Source organism: Phoca vitulina, unplaced genomic scaffold, assembly GCF_004348235.1.
Source record: "Phoca vitulina isolate PV1807 unplaced genomic scaffold, GSC_HSeal_1.0 scaffold2, whole genome shotgun sequence".
Taxonomy (NCBI): Eukaryota; Metazoa; Chordata; class Mammalia; order Carnivora; family Phocidae; genus Phoca; species Phoca vitulina.
The window spans coordinates 34,695,357-34,710,446 of NW_022589705.1; the positions used below are offsets into that span (position 1 = coordinate 34,695,357).

Genomic DNA, 15,090 nt, shown 5'->3' on the forward strand with positions numbered 1-15,090 from the left:
CTGAAGACCCACACAATTTAAAACATGAAAACCTATACCCTTTAGAAACTTACACTCTTTAAAAATGATCAAATATAGCCACAAAGTTGTCTTAATTAACTCCATTACAATTGCTTTCTTTTAGGGATTTGATTTAGTCTTTTGAAAATCAGAGACACCATGATTTAGAGAAGTTCAGTCTTACTCTAAAGAGTTTCAAGTGAACTTATCTTGTAATTGTTAAACATGTGTCTTTCCATATGTCTTTAAAAAGTTTTATGAAAGGAAACATGCTTGAAAATACCTTGTTTAAGCTCAAACTTCAAGTCACATCCAATGTGAAAAATAACCTGGTCAACATCTCTCTTATTTTTATACTCTAATCATTCTGTGCCTGACAGTATGTGTGGAAATGTGAGTAAGACCACTATGTCTGGTTTCTTGATTCTGTTTACACATTGCTAAGACTTATTTTTTTCTTCTGGAAAAGAATATATATTCCTATGCAGGCTTGGGTTTTACTTAGGGTTATCAGTGAAAGAATGAATTACCCTGAAATAGAAATAGCTATTTATCAGATTATGATTGGCTCCATATACACTGTTCTGCTCCCACTTCTTCTGTCTCCCTCCACCCTTCACCTTTTCAATTTACCCCAGGAATATTGTTATTTGTCAATATATTTCTATGTTTCTAAATGCACAAAGGTGCTTGAGCATTCATCTTGGCTGCTCTTTACTCTTCCTGACAGCTTCATCTGTCCTATCTTGTTAGGATGTAACAACCACGAATGTTTTTTGAATGGGTTAAATAACATTCAATGTGCAAGGCACTGATCACTCCTAACTTGAACTTAAAGGTCTAAAGATTGTTCCATGGGAGGCTGCATAAAACAGACGTAGTTTTAGGAACAATTCTATGACATTCCCATTAGTTTGGGTTCAGGTTTCATAAAACACTTGATGGAGAGTTGTTTTATTGGTGAGTCCAGGTCCTGAGGATGACAGTTCGTTTCCCTTTGTGGTGTCATGTGGTAGTCAACTTTCTACGGTAAGTTTGGAGACAAGCCAAATAAGCTTGGGTAACTTAACAAATAACCCACAAATTTGGGTAAATTCAAACATACATATATTTTGGAGGGAGCAGGAGAAGTCAAGGAGGAGATGGTGACCAATTTAAATAAAAACAGAATGGTATACAATAAGTCTCTATGTGCTTAATATAAAAGGTAAGGATGTGTATAATGTAGGTGTAAGGCTTAAAATGATCATTCATAAGAAGGAATTGTTTATGTCACATCTAGAAAGACAACACTAGCTAATATCGGCTGGTTCATAAATATGAAGTAAAGATATATTCATGCTGTGATATATTTTAACAGTTTTATAATTGCTACTATTCCATTAGCAAAAAGCACAAGTGATGGACTTGGAAACACAGGTTAAAAGTAAAGGAACTGAAATGAATATAACATTGTATGTCAACTATATTTCAATAATATTTTTTTTAAGTAAAGGAAGAATACTCAGTGAATTCTTACAGTATGAAGTGGAAATTTCTGGAAATTTCAGGCATTTTGGCTTCATCTTCAGAATCACACAGATCAAACAAGGTATAAATGGCTATTTCTCTTACTTCTTTATAACCATTTATATGTGCAAGTTCAAGACAAGAAAAAAAGTGATTATATATTTTTTAATTAAAATTTTTTTTTCTGATAAATGTGCATTACTTGGGTAGTAAAAGGAAAATATACATTTTTAAGGAGATACTGAAATGAGTCCCCCATTAGCACTTTCCCAAGGGAAAACAAGGCAGAAACATGCAATGCTTTATTCAAACTTTTTTTTTGGGCCACAAACTATATTCTGTTCTTGATGTCAGAAATAACCAGTATCTGTTTCTACTGAACCCCAAGTAATTGATAATTGATTAATGCACTCATAACACTGCTAAAATATCTAACAGTTTGATATTTTAAAATAATATAAGCAGTACATGGGTTAGATTTTTTTTCCCAAGGCAACATTCAACCTTGTATAGATACAGTCTTTGCAGGCTGAAGGAAGGATTAGTAAGGACCGTTAGGAGACAGAGAGCTGCAGAAAACAGAAGTCGTGGACCCAGTGTGTCTGGAAACATCAGTGGGACACAGAGATGTGGAAAGGTCCTAAGGATTCGCTGGTAATTGGCTTGGAAAGATGGGAAGTGGATAGGGGTGAGAGGGAGGGAAGAAACAGGGAAGGACTAAATATTTAGGGTGGAGGGTGGAGTTAAGGAGGAAAACAAGGAGTCTATATAGGCATAGCTACGAAGTAGTTGGATGGGATCTGCCTTTTTCAAAGTGTTTTCTGACCCTCTTTGAAAACCAGTCCATACTGTAAATGGGGCCAAAAGTGGGTTAGGGAACATTGTAACCTCATTTCACCTTATTTAGCTATGTGCCAGAGATCTCAGCAGGTAGTTCAATTAACTCCCACTAGTTAAATGAGAAGAAAATGAGGTTACCCAGATTAACAAAACACAACTCTTGGTTCTCCTCCAAATCAGGGGGAGGAAGGCTCCTGGCTGACAGAGCTGGTTGAGCCCTGGGCAATTGCCCATTTGCCCAGGGGCTTCTGAGCTAAGGGCCACACTGCTCCCCGCAACCTCACCAATAACAGTGGAAACAACCGCAAAGGATGACTAGAGCATTGAAAGTGATGTTGAATATAGCATTCTTCCAATTTCTTTCTCTCTTTATGTACTTAATGCATAACCTCCATGGGGACCATATGTCTCATGGGATTTTACATCTCAGAAAATTTGAATAGGACAGTTGTGTTTCCTAAAGCTTGAATTTTGTAAAATTATCTCCCTATTGACAGTTTATTGGGTTTCTCAGTTTAGAAATCTCAATTACCTCCTTTATTATTTTCACAAATTATTTTCTAATATCTGCAGTTATTTTTAGTATGTTTAAAATAACTGCCACCAGATACTGATAGAAATAACTGGAAAATACTTAATGAACAAATATTTTTAGTGTTATCTAAAGTTCAAATTAAATGTCTTCAATTTGTATCTATTTTCAACTTTAATGAGTAGTTCTATTGACAATGACTGATGTTAACAAGTAAAGAAGTGACATAAATGCTGAAATACACAAAAGTTCTAATCTGGGAATTTAAAAGTTCAGAGCATCTCTTCATTACTGTAATCTATATGTTGACAAAGAGTTAGTACTCTTAAAAAGTCATAGTTAGTTTATTTTAAGGTTATATATCACAATGGTTGGATGTGGGCATGATCATCAGACTGGTGTAAATTCCTGCACTGGATGGCCTTACCTCTGTGCCTCAGTTTCCTTATCTGCAAAATGGGTTTAATAAAAACTATACATCAGATAATTTTGTTGTGAGGATAAAATAAGTTTATAAAAAACACTTCGTGATTACATAATAAATGTTGGCTATTGCTACTAGTCTATCATTATTATTATTAATTATGTAAAGTTTTAAAAACTGTGTACTTCCTTTCCCCAGTATGTTTATCTATACCTTCTACTCTTTAGAAAAATATTTCTCATCTGTTTTATACAGAGGCAGGGTAGTCTTACACTATATGTTCTAAAATAAATCTTCTATTTGAAATAAAACTTATATTTCACACTGCTTCAGGATGAATTGTCAAGTTGAACATCATACAGTGCTTGGCTGAACAACTGAGACAATTTCAGTTTCACCTAGTAATATTAGGTTGGGCGTCTAGATTTTTGATATAAAAGAGAAATGAAGTTAACTAACAGTTACCAAGCTAAATATTTGCCCTTTTACTTTATTTAGACTTTATAATAGTCACGCGAGTACGGCATTTCTCTATTTTACAAATACTCAACTAGAGTCTGAAAAGTTCAATTACTAGGCCAAAGTAATATGGTTGATAATGTCTGAGGCCCTTCCTGATGTGTAAGGGCTTCTAGTTAGTTGTCCTTGGTGGTTTACTAGGTAAGAGATTCTGGATGAAGGTAAGTAGGTCTGTTCAGAACTCCTTAGTGGGTTTCAGCCTTGTGTTATAGAACAGGCACCGGGCTTGGGATCTGCCAACACTGTCATCAGCTGGGTGACCCCAGCCCACAACTTAGCTTGTCAGAATTTCTGTTTCCTTACCCCGTAACATTCAGAACTGTCATGAGAACCAAATAAAATAGCGTCCAGAAAACACTATGCATACAATTTAAGGTATCATTATGACATGCAATGATCATTTTAAAAGAGTGATTGTGAAGTTGAGAGAATAAATAAAGACATCTGGTAGGGGGCTTAGAATATTATATAAAAAATTGAAGTAACTCTATTTTGGCAATTTCATTCCTTATCTCCAAAGTTCAGTTACCTGATGCCTAAAAAGCATATAAAGAGGTTTACAAAGAAATCAAAGAAAAGACAAATGTTTTAATCAACAACTCCAATCTTGGGGACGAAAGCCAAGAGATATACAGGTTGATTATAAAATAGATAAAAAATGCTGTTTATGTAATAACTTTCGAGCACAATACACATCAAGATAATTTATAAGAAAGGAGTTAAAGGCTGATGGTGCAATACTGTTTAGAAAAATAGAAGACCTAAAGTTCTTACATGTTCCTTCTTAGATATCAGCACCTGTGTTATTGAAGAAGCACTGCAATAAAATGGAGCACGCCTAGTAAGTCTCCTATTTTTGTCCCATTGAAACAAGAAAAAAAATTCTCAAATAAATGCATGTAGATGCCAGCATTTTTCTCATAACTTGCACTGATCAACGAGCACCACCAAAAATGCTAAAAGCAATCAGCACAAACTTTGAACCACAGAGAAGCAGTGATGGCAGTGTATAGACTTCCTTTGGGGTGCATATCCTTAAGGAGGATCTGAACACCGCTACTATTAATAACAAATTGTAGCCGACCAAACCAGAAGGAGCCTTGAATGTATTTGCTGGGAATTGCTTAAGGCTTAAACACCAGGGTCTTGAAACAAACTGTTCTTATCACCTTTTTCCAAACAGAGATTTAAATTTACAATGAAAGTGCCAGCACCAGCTGCACTTGAAGAAAGCACCACATGTCTCCATAAGCCCCAAGAAAATGGAATGGAGCCCAGTTCAAGCTGGAGGTGTCGCCGTGCTCTAGCCAGCTGGGTGACACCAAGCTGAAAGTGATGAGGTGCTAATTAAAGGGGATGAACAGTCTTATTGTAGGCACCTGCCAGTGGTCTCCGCAGAATCAGCGAGAACCCTGGGCATCTCGCCCGGCCTGCGGGGCCACGGGAACCACGTGTGAATTCCGGCATTTCTCATCCGGCACCTCACCTTTCATACTTTCCCCGCTATGGTTTTAGTTGGAGACGATGACTCCTCTCACCCCTTGCCCCTATTTACCGGTTCTCCTGAGTGATAATGATCCACATGATGCAAAGTGTTAAGCATAGACCCTTGCTGAAAGCAGAGATTAAAACAATATAAACTAGATTAAAGTCTTGAAGAAACAAAAACAAACAAATGAAAACCCAAACTACATAAAATGCAGATGTACTGCACCTACGGGGGGGAAAAATAATCATACCCAAACACACAAGGAATGTTCTTTTCAATCTCCCAACACAGTTTCAGGGTTGTTCCACTCACCCTGCTCACCCCTCTTCCTGTTGAAACCACACAGTGCGATGCTCCAGCCAGAACTACATTATAGGGATGGAGCGTTTAGAAATATTTGCAGCAGTTGTGGGAGCTGCTTTTCAAAGACAGAAAGCATGACATGACCTAAAGCAGCTGAACCACTGAAATAAGAAAGAAAAAAAACCCACTTTTTTTCCTACTTAAAATTATTAAGATTGTTGAGTACATAGTACATTGATTATCCAATATGCACTCTATTCATTAAATGTTCATGTGCATCTGTTTAGTTTTTCATGTGACTAGTAAACAGACTATTGAATCTATTATCCAAATGAGGCAGGGAACATTATTTTATTGTGAACTTTAGGAGTTTGTGTGATCTAAATTTCTTCTCTATCCAAAAGACTTTTTTTTTTTTTTTTTTGCAATAGTCCTAAGTCTGGACTTTGCCAGAAACTTTTTTCTTTGTGTTATAATGCCACTTTCATTTATTTATTTTTTTATAATGCCACTTTTAAAGAAGTTCTTTGATAAATTGGTTGAAGTCCGTAGTCACATAATTTCTATTCATTGTTCCAGTTCTGCCCTCTGTAGAAACAGAATAAACCCACGTCTCCTCATACTCGTTTCCTTCGGGGTCACACAACAATGTTATTGTCTCTTGAGATAGTAATTGTCAGTAGGAATTCTGACACTACAACCTGATAGCCTAATATTTTCTCGGGCAAGTTCCTTACCCAGTTAGTGCCTCCATTTCCTCATCCGTAAAATAGTTATCATAATCCATCTCACAGGTTGATTGTGCTTATTCTATGATATGTCACAAGTCAACTTTAGCAAGTGCATGCAGGGTACAGAGTATTGGTTCAAGAGTAGGTCACCAGAAATGGTCAACCAATCTAGAGAACAAAAGGAAAAGCAGGTCTCTGAACACAGAAGATATATTTGATTTTGGACAAGTTGAACTGAAGTATGTGTGGGACAACCGTGGATATTTCTGGTGGGCAGCTGAAACACAAGGTCAACATTTAGGCGGTCTGGACTAAGCAGGTAGACTTGAGTGTTGGTGATATAAAAACATAGTTTAATTCATGGTTGTCATGAACATAGTTTCTGAGGTCAAACATTTGAATGAGGATAGAGTCTAAGAGAATACTTATAGTCAGAATAGGAGAGGCCAGATGAGGAACTTGAGAAAGGTATAGGGTGACTACCGGCAAGCATATGGTCTCGTACATTAAAGTAACACAATGTTACCTGAAAGACAGTGTAATTAAAGATATTTAATGATGCACTACAAGCCGGACAGTTAGCAATTCTTTAAGTAGGAGATTTGTGAGATTCCAGTGGAATGAAATGGAATCCACTGTAAGGAATTAAGAGGTCATAGAAGATTTTCATTTTTCATCTAAGGAAGGTAACTGGGCAAACTATTCTTTCACTAAATTTGTCTAGTTAGAGAAGAAGGAAGGATTTTGGCACAACAAGAGGGAACACAGGTGGAGGTTTTCACTTTGAAGAGGAGAAAGGCCATTTTTCCATGGTAAGTACAATTCATCTCTTTCTCCTCTTTTTGAGCACTGGAAGAATATTTGCCTTATACCTAGATTTATAACACTTTCTGTACTCTCCATAATCCTTTTTTTCTTTCTTTCTTCTTTTCTTTCTTTCTTTCTTTCTTTCTTTCTTTCTTTCTTTCTTTCTTCTTTCTTTTCTTTCTCTTTCTTTCTTTCTTTCTTTCTCTTTCTTTCTCTTTCTTTCTTTCTTTCTTTCTTCTTTCTTTCTTTTTCTTTCCTTCCTTCCTCTCTCTCTTTCCCTCCACCCCTCTTTCTTCTTTCTTTCTTTCTTTCTCTTTCTTTCTTTTTTTCTTTCTTTTCTTTCTCTTTCTTTTTACTTACAGTGGCCCACCAATCATCTCTTCAAGTTCTCTCAGTAGTTTAAAGTATAATAATGGAGACCTCAAAGATGTGAACTACTCTAAAATAGCCAAATGATCTTATTCTCTTCCCTTTTTCTTCCTCTTCTCCTTCTCCTCCTCCTCCTCCTTCCCCCCCTTCCCCTCCTCCTCCTCCTTCATCTTTTTTGGTTTATGTTCTTTCCAACCATAGATTTGTTTTAAATTTAAATGCCTAGTGGAAAGAGTTTTCTTTTTTCAGTGAACAAAATAAATTTGGAACTAGTTCTCCAATGTCGACATAGTTAGGATTCTCTGATATTGGTCGTGAGTCTGGAAGTACATGGCTTTTGTGACCCAACCCCCCCTTCCTGCACTGTGATCAAGACTCTCTTCCCTACACAGCTTGTAATAGTCTTAAAAATTTTCAAAACAACCTGCTCCAGGAAAGCCACTCTTAATGCAAGCTGATGCTTGAGTTGACAACAATTTGATATCCCTACACTTGTTTCCTTTTCTATCCATTTGATCTACTTGCCCCAATCTATATCCCTTACTGCTGTCCTTGTCTTTTGTACATCTCTGCCCATCTCCTCTCATAGATTATCCTTCCTAGCGTGACAGCTCCCTGTGGTTTTTCTCCTTAAGGAAGATGAAATCATTTCCAGAATTATTAAAGATTACAACATTCTTTTCCTACAGTCCATGAAAGGATGGCAATTAGACTAAAATTGGCCAAATTTTTATTTCAATAAATAGAAAAATAGAGATTCCTAATTCCCTTTCATAAAATATTCTAAAATATGCATAAATGCTTTTAAAATCTTTGGAGAAACATTGCATCTATATAGCCTAAAGGCTGGTTGTTACCTTTTAACAAAAATGTCAGGCAATGAAGAAAGAGAAAGAGATGTCAGGACATGAACCAAAGTCATGGAAACTGTGATGGTCGACCTGTGCTCGGGGGAGGGGCTGATTATGCACACATATTTTTAGCTAAGTTCCCATACCCAGGTAAAAAAATCATAACCATCTTAGACATACTTTGAAATATAATAGCCATGAATACGACATGAGTATATTTTTATGCACATTAGTATATTTTTCAAAACTCTTCAGGCACAAACTTTATTCAAATAGAAGTTTAACATTTTATCATACCCTTATTGACTTTGAAGTACAAAAACTGGTGTCAGTGAGTTCTAAAAAACTACAGAAATAGAACACTAAAGTCTTAGAAACTTAAGAACCCAGCACCCCTACTCTGATTGGTTTTAAGCCCTGGGTCCTCAGTGCAGCAATCACATGCCACCTAACAAGGTGTTTTGTTAGAGATGATTAGGAACCGTGCAGGTGGCAGCATCTATCTTTGTCAAAGTTACAATCTTTCTCACTGTTACTTGAATCTACATAAAATAATGATGAAAAGTGTTCATCATACTCAAAACTCAATCTCAAACAAAATGACCAGTAATTGAAAAAACAAAGGTAATTGGCCATGAATGATGGAAGAAATTTCACTAAGGATCTTACTGACTGAAAGAAGTTCAATAACTCTAAAACACTGGAAATATTTTAAGCACCACAAGCCTTAATGTGAGACTGTTGGTAAGGAAAATTTAAAAGAGTTCTTGATAGTAGAGCATCATGCAGTGATTTGACTATACTCTATAATTTCTAAAATGAACTGCATTTGCTGAACTGACCAGCAATCCCTCCCCTTATCCAATAGCCACTTCATGCTCATTAAATGACATAGGCATTGCTTTTCTTAATACAAGTGTCGAGTTTATTGAATGTGCAAGACTCTATAGGTACAATAGGAAACATTTTTCTCTCCAATTACTTCCTTTAATCATATTATGTCAGATTCATTTATTCATCCATTTAGCCAATATTTATTGCCTATCTACTATGTGACCAAATACTATTTTAGGCCCCTTAGGTTATGCAAGTGAAAAAAAAAACAAAACAGACACAGTAATCCTGCCTTCTTGGAGCTTAAATTCTAGTGGGGGAGACAGACAAGGAATGTAGTAGATCTTTACCTGCTTCGGAACTCAGACATATTCCATAGGTTTTTTGCTTTTACATGTATTAAACATGTCACTTTCAGCTATTAAAAAGTACAGTTCTGTGCAAGCCAAAATGTTTCTTTCACATCCAATTCAAAGCTCCTTTCTCTTCCCCAACTCAAGCCTGCCCACACTAGGACCTCCACTAGGGACAGGAGACCTAGCCTCCTCCTTCTACCTCCTCGCTTTCCCTTCTCCTCCCATCACTAAGTCTTCAAACTGTAAGAAGGTGGTTTTTCTAAGAGCACTCTTACCACCTTCAGCTCCATGTACCAGGGGAGAGAGTTGCCTAAGCGTTGCAGCAGCCCTTGAGTGAGGTGTCTGTCTCCTCTTCAGGAGGAGATCTAAACAAATGGTTCGTTTTCGGAAGTTCTTTGCTTGACTTGAAGTGGGAGAAAGCACAGCCCTCGCTCAATGGAAGGAAGATGCCACAGTGCTACTCCTGACAGGCCTCAATTTTTCCTCTACAAAGCATTTTTTGCTTTCTAATTAATCTTACAATATTAAGGTGGGGGTGGATGATGGTATAAAGGTCACAGACCCATTTTTGCTATCTGTTAGCAAGGCCTTCATGGATAGTGTAGTGCAGTGCTGTCCAGTGGAAATACAGTGCAAACCCCATACGTAATTTTAAATCTTCTGGGAGCCACATTTAAAAAATCAAAAAAAAAAGTGAAATTAATTTTACTATTACATTTTATTTATCCACATAAATCCAAAATTGTATTTCAATGAATAATTAATACAAAAATATTAATGAGATAGTTCCTATTCTTTTTTCCATACCACGTCTTTGAACACTGGTGTGTATTCTATACTTACAGTACATCTCAGTTCAACTAGCCACATTCCAAGTGCTCCATAGGCTCATGTACCTAGTACCTACCATGGTGGACAACAATGGGCTAGTGCCTCCCTTGAAAGTGGGGTACCACTTTTTGTTCTCACCTTTTGTACCACAGTCAATACACTGGGGCAATTAGATAGGTCAATTGAGCATTCTGAACCTACACAAATCTTTCTTGCCCACCACGCCATTCCCTCTGCCACTCCTCACATGCTCCACATGGCCATTTCCTCCTTCTCCACTCTCCCTGTGTCTGCTCTGCTTATAGTGATCCATCACATAACACACGCACTGGGCTCCTCATTGTAAAGAGGATTTTCATAAAATGGCTGGGAAATTAATGAGTGGTCTCAGATGGACCCCCTTGGCCTCAGTTTCCTTCTTTCCTCCCTCCCTACTGTTTTTACTCTCTCTTTCTTCCTAAAGTATTTAATATGTTAATTATAATCTTAGTAAAACATTGCCAACGTGCAGGGTGGATGGGGAAAGACAGGCAAAGAAAAATGAAAGCTTCCTAATATTGTCCTAAAATTTCATTTCCTGTCCTAAAATGTTATTACAGTACAATTTTGTTTAGGGTTGGGGGTTAGCAATGTAGGATACTACCAGGACACACAACAAGAAATATTGAGACTAAAGATTAGACTCAAAATTTGTCTTAGATTAATAGGTTTTCCAAGTTTTTTGTTAGCTTTTTTTTTTTTTTCTTTCTAAAATGAGCAGATAGGTTATATGACATATTGAAAGAAAAAACACGGAAAGTTGAGGAGGAAAAAAAGCACATCTAATAATTTTCCCAGATAAAGATAATATGGTTTCTTTTCTTCTTTGTTTATCTGATTTTTATTTTTTGTTTGTTTTGAGATCCTTTTCTAATTTGCATATAAGTCATGACACTCTAATGTCAAAGGAAAGGAGATTTGAATTACATTTCTCTACATCAGTAAGAGGCTTCAAAAAATAATAGTTATTTCGTATGTTCAGGAAAAAGTTATTGACTATAATTTGAGGGTTAAAGATTGAAGAGTAAATACTCAAGCCTTCCAAAGCTGAGTTTTGACAGGAATTTAAATGATCTTTAGCCAAACAGTAAAATAGCCAATATCCTGAAGGAAATGATTGTAGAAATACCTTAGATTATTTCTTCTCTCAGAATTACTATTTTAACTATGAAAAGTTAAGATGCTGCCTTTAAAATACAATATAAAATGTAGGTCTTATCCAGTTACGAATAATAAAGATCTCATTGTGTTGCTGCAAGCAAAGTACCTGGAGAAAATCCAATTAGGGCAATTATATTCTGCCTATATACATTTTTCTTAGCAATTTTAATTTGATTCAGGCTTAAAACTCTTTCTATTCAGCAACTATTTACAACTGGATGAGGTGAAGCATTTCATTTGTTGGTGGAGTGATTTCCATAAATATGACAGTGAAATGTTCTGAAACCCTTCAATATTAACATATCTTGCAAAAGAAATACATTACTTAATCATTAAATAGGATACTAATGAGTCTTTATTAAACTTCCCAGATAAACATTGCATTGACATCTAGTGGCTATAGAGGCTGATAACAGATATACTATATTGAAAGCACATGGAGTATTAATGTTTTCCATTTAAAATGTTCTTAAATGAAAAATGGGCAAAGTATACCTAATACTGAATAATGTTGAGGTATTGATAAGAAAGTATACAATTTATTTGTGTTGATACGTTAAAAGCCAGGGATGGATCTGGGATGGTCTGAAAAAGAATCCTATCACAGTTGCTCAAGAACTAGGAAAAACACCTAGATACTTGGTAACAGGTGTACTAAAGGCACATCAACAGTAACATTTAAGTAACAACTAGGGCGCAGCAACAACCATTACAGAGCTCCTGCCACGTCCCAGCCCTGCAATGCGGTTAACAGATATCCTCTCACTTAGATTTCGGAAATATCCTCCAAATGAGAGAAAATTTACACCTCTGTGTTACCAGTGAGGAAACAGACCATGAGGGGTTAAATTGCTTGCTGAAGTCACAAGTGAAGTCAGGATTTGAAACCAATCTATCCCCTTCCCAAGTCCAAACTCAGAGAAACCACACTTCTATTAATACCCAAATCTACATGCTAATGACTTCCTTTAAAATTAACAAGTTAAAAATAATCATATTAATCGTTTAACTCGCTTTTTAAAAAACCCATTCTGTGATTTTGTGACAACCGAATCTTGCTTATTGATTCTTGAGCCATTATTATTCTTGGGTGTTACTTTGAGCTTGTTTCTACATCCGGGATTGACATTCCTAATCATGTGACACGTGTGCAGTGAATAACTTCGAAACGAAGTGCATCCAGAAAGAAGATAGGTTTCTCCTCACTGGTATAGATTCTTTGACTTAAAAAAAATTGTTTCTTTTCCTCTGAAAGAAGACTGCTTTGAAAAGCTGTCATAGAAAAGCATCATGGCAAGAAGTAAATTTACAGGAGGGAGTTGAGAAATACGAGGTGGTGGTGACCTGCTAAACGAGAATGCAGAACTTGAAAGAGGGTAATGGAGACGAGAAAGGGCAGAGGGAGGCCAGGAAGAAGCTGAGTGTAGGATCTGATGAGACAGGAGATGGTGGGAGGCAGCGGTGGGGGGACAGAAACAGGGATAACGATGGGTTTTACGAAGCTCAGTTCAAGTGGGAAACAGGCCCTTAGGTGGAAGGCAAAGGGCATCCCTTCCTTCTACAGTTTTTCATGTAAGTGTATAATTTGCATAATCTGACAAAGAATAGAACACAGACATAGATGTACATATATATATATATATATATATATATTAAGGATCCAAATGCACTTCATTTCTTCAATCATGCCATATTTTAATGGGTGCACAGTGCTTTTACTTGGCATCAATTATGAGTTGGTTTTGAAACAATTCAGTATTACACCAGCTGGGCTGATTACTGGTCTCTCCATTCCTTTGGGGTGCCTCTGCCGACAGGGGACAGGTTCCATTCTATTCCAGTTTGTGTTGCTGTATATGCCCATACAGCAACACAGAAAGTGTCTCCACTAGCAAATACAGCATTACCGTATTTGTCATGGAAATCAGGAGTCCGTTTCTGGTGGCTCTGCCTTGCCATTGTTTGCTGAATGCTTTGAAGTCAGAGACAACTTAGGGCATTTTTGGCCATGGGAAACATCCTGAAGCTGGAGACAGAACAGTGTGGCTACAGCGGCTGGTTTGCTACAGCTTCGTGCTAAGTCCTCTCACCCGGACATAGATGTATATAACTCTCAGTTCGATGTATTCCTTCGTGGCCCTTTGGATGATCCTGGCTCAGTGTTACCAGTGGGAGTCTGGATGAAATGAGTTGAGGAAAGGAAGAAGAACAGGGGTGAAGAACAATTGTGTTTCTAAGGATTACAGTAATTCTGGGAAATCTAGAGAGGCTTTTGGTCATCCTCATCGTGGAACAGTCCTCTGCATGCATCCATTTGGTATACAAGCATTTAGGAAGTATCGCTATCAGTTCCCAAGGCAGACGCTCCTCCAGATCTATAATTCTGAGGTTAGCTTGGAACCGAAGGAGGCTCTGGGAAAGAGAATAGGGAGACAATTGGATAGGATGTGTTTAAGAAACAAACTGGCGAGGTGTTCATAATGAGCAAAGAAATAACAAGAAGTCTGACAGTAGCGTTTTGTACAGGAAAACAATGAGCATTTTGGGATGAGACAGACAGAAAACTGCAGTCTGAACCAGAGAAGTCCACTCTAATGAGATAAAAAATCACTGAGTCTTAACTTCGTTCTTGGGTGAAGATTGAAGAAAGGAGTAGAGCCTGCCTGTGGGTTTTCAGATAACGAGAAAGAAATGGGTAACACTGAAAAGGAAACGTTTTCATGCTTAAACTGGCAATGAGATACCAAAGATAGCTGAAGATAGGAAATTGGATAAGAACTGAAAACTCAGAAGGATAACAGTTGATGTGTAGTAGTTTGGGGGATGAAAGAGTATAAAGGGAAAATAAGAAAGAAGTTGAGAGCAGATGAGAGGCTGTAAGTGAGTTTGCCAGAAGCACGGAGCACTGTGATGGGATCCTTCTCAAAAGACGGCAGATCAAGGAGCTGTGTGCCTGAAATCAACGGCAAGATGGAGAAGCATTTTTTTTTTTTTTTATAACTATGTATAAGAGAGGACATCGGTGTCTCTTCAGACCAAATCAGAGAAAACTGAGGCAAAGAGCCTTGGCAGCTGTGTTTCCCAAATTTGGCTGCACGGTAGAATCTCCTGGAGAGCTTAGAGAAATTTCCTGATGCTTACGTTGTGTCCCACACCAAGAAATCAGAGTGTGTAGGGTAGGAGCCACGCCTCTGCATTTTTTAAATATCTGCAGGTGATTCCAATTTGCAGCAAAGTGTGAAAACCACTTATTTATAGAGCATGCCCTGAATGTTTGGAGGGAATTTGAAGAGCAGATGGTGAATGAATTGGTTAAAAAAGAATGACCAAAATCATCTCGTGATACGGAAGTGTGCATTATTAATGACCCACACACATCTTAACACTAGCCACTCACTGGATTGTGCTTGTTTTCTTTTTTCTTTTTTTTTTTTTAAGATTTTATTTATTTATTTGAGAGAGAGAGAATGAGAGACAGAGAGCATGAGAGGGGTT

The 15,090-nt window shown here is 37.2% G+C and overlaps 1 protein-coding gene and 1 pseudogene across 30 annotated transcripts in view; both read right to left on the reverse strand.

The window, feature by feature from the left end:
* The window catches only part of ADGRL2 (adhesion G protein-coupled receptor L2), a 609,188-nt gene that overhangs the window by 449,914 nt on the left and 144,184 nt on the right, over positions 1-15,090 (reverse strand). The window lies entirely within an intron of this gene.
* LOC116645204 lies at positions 13,290-14,982 on the reverse strand (annotated as a pseudogene).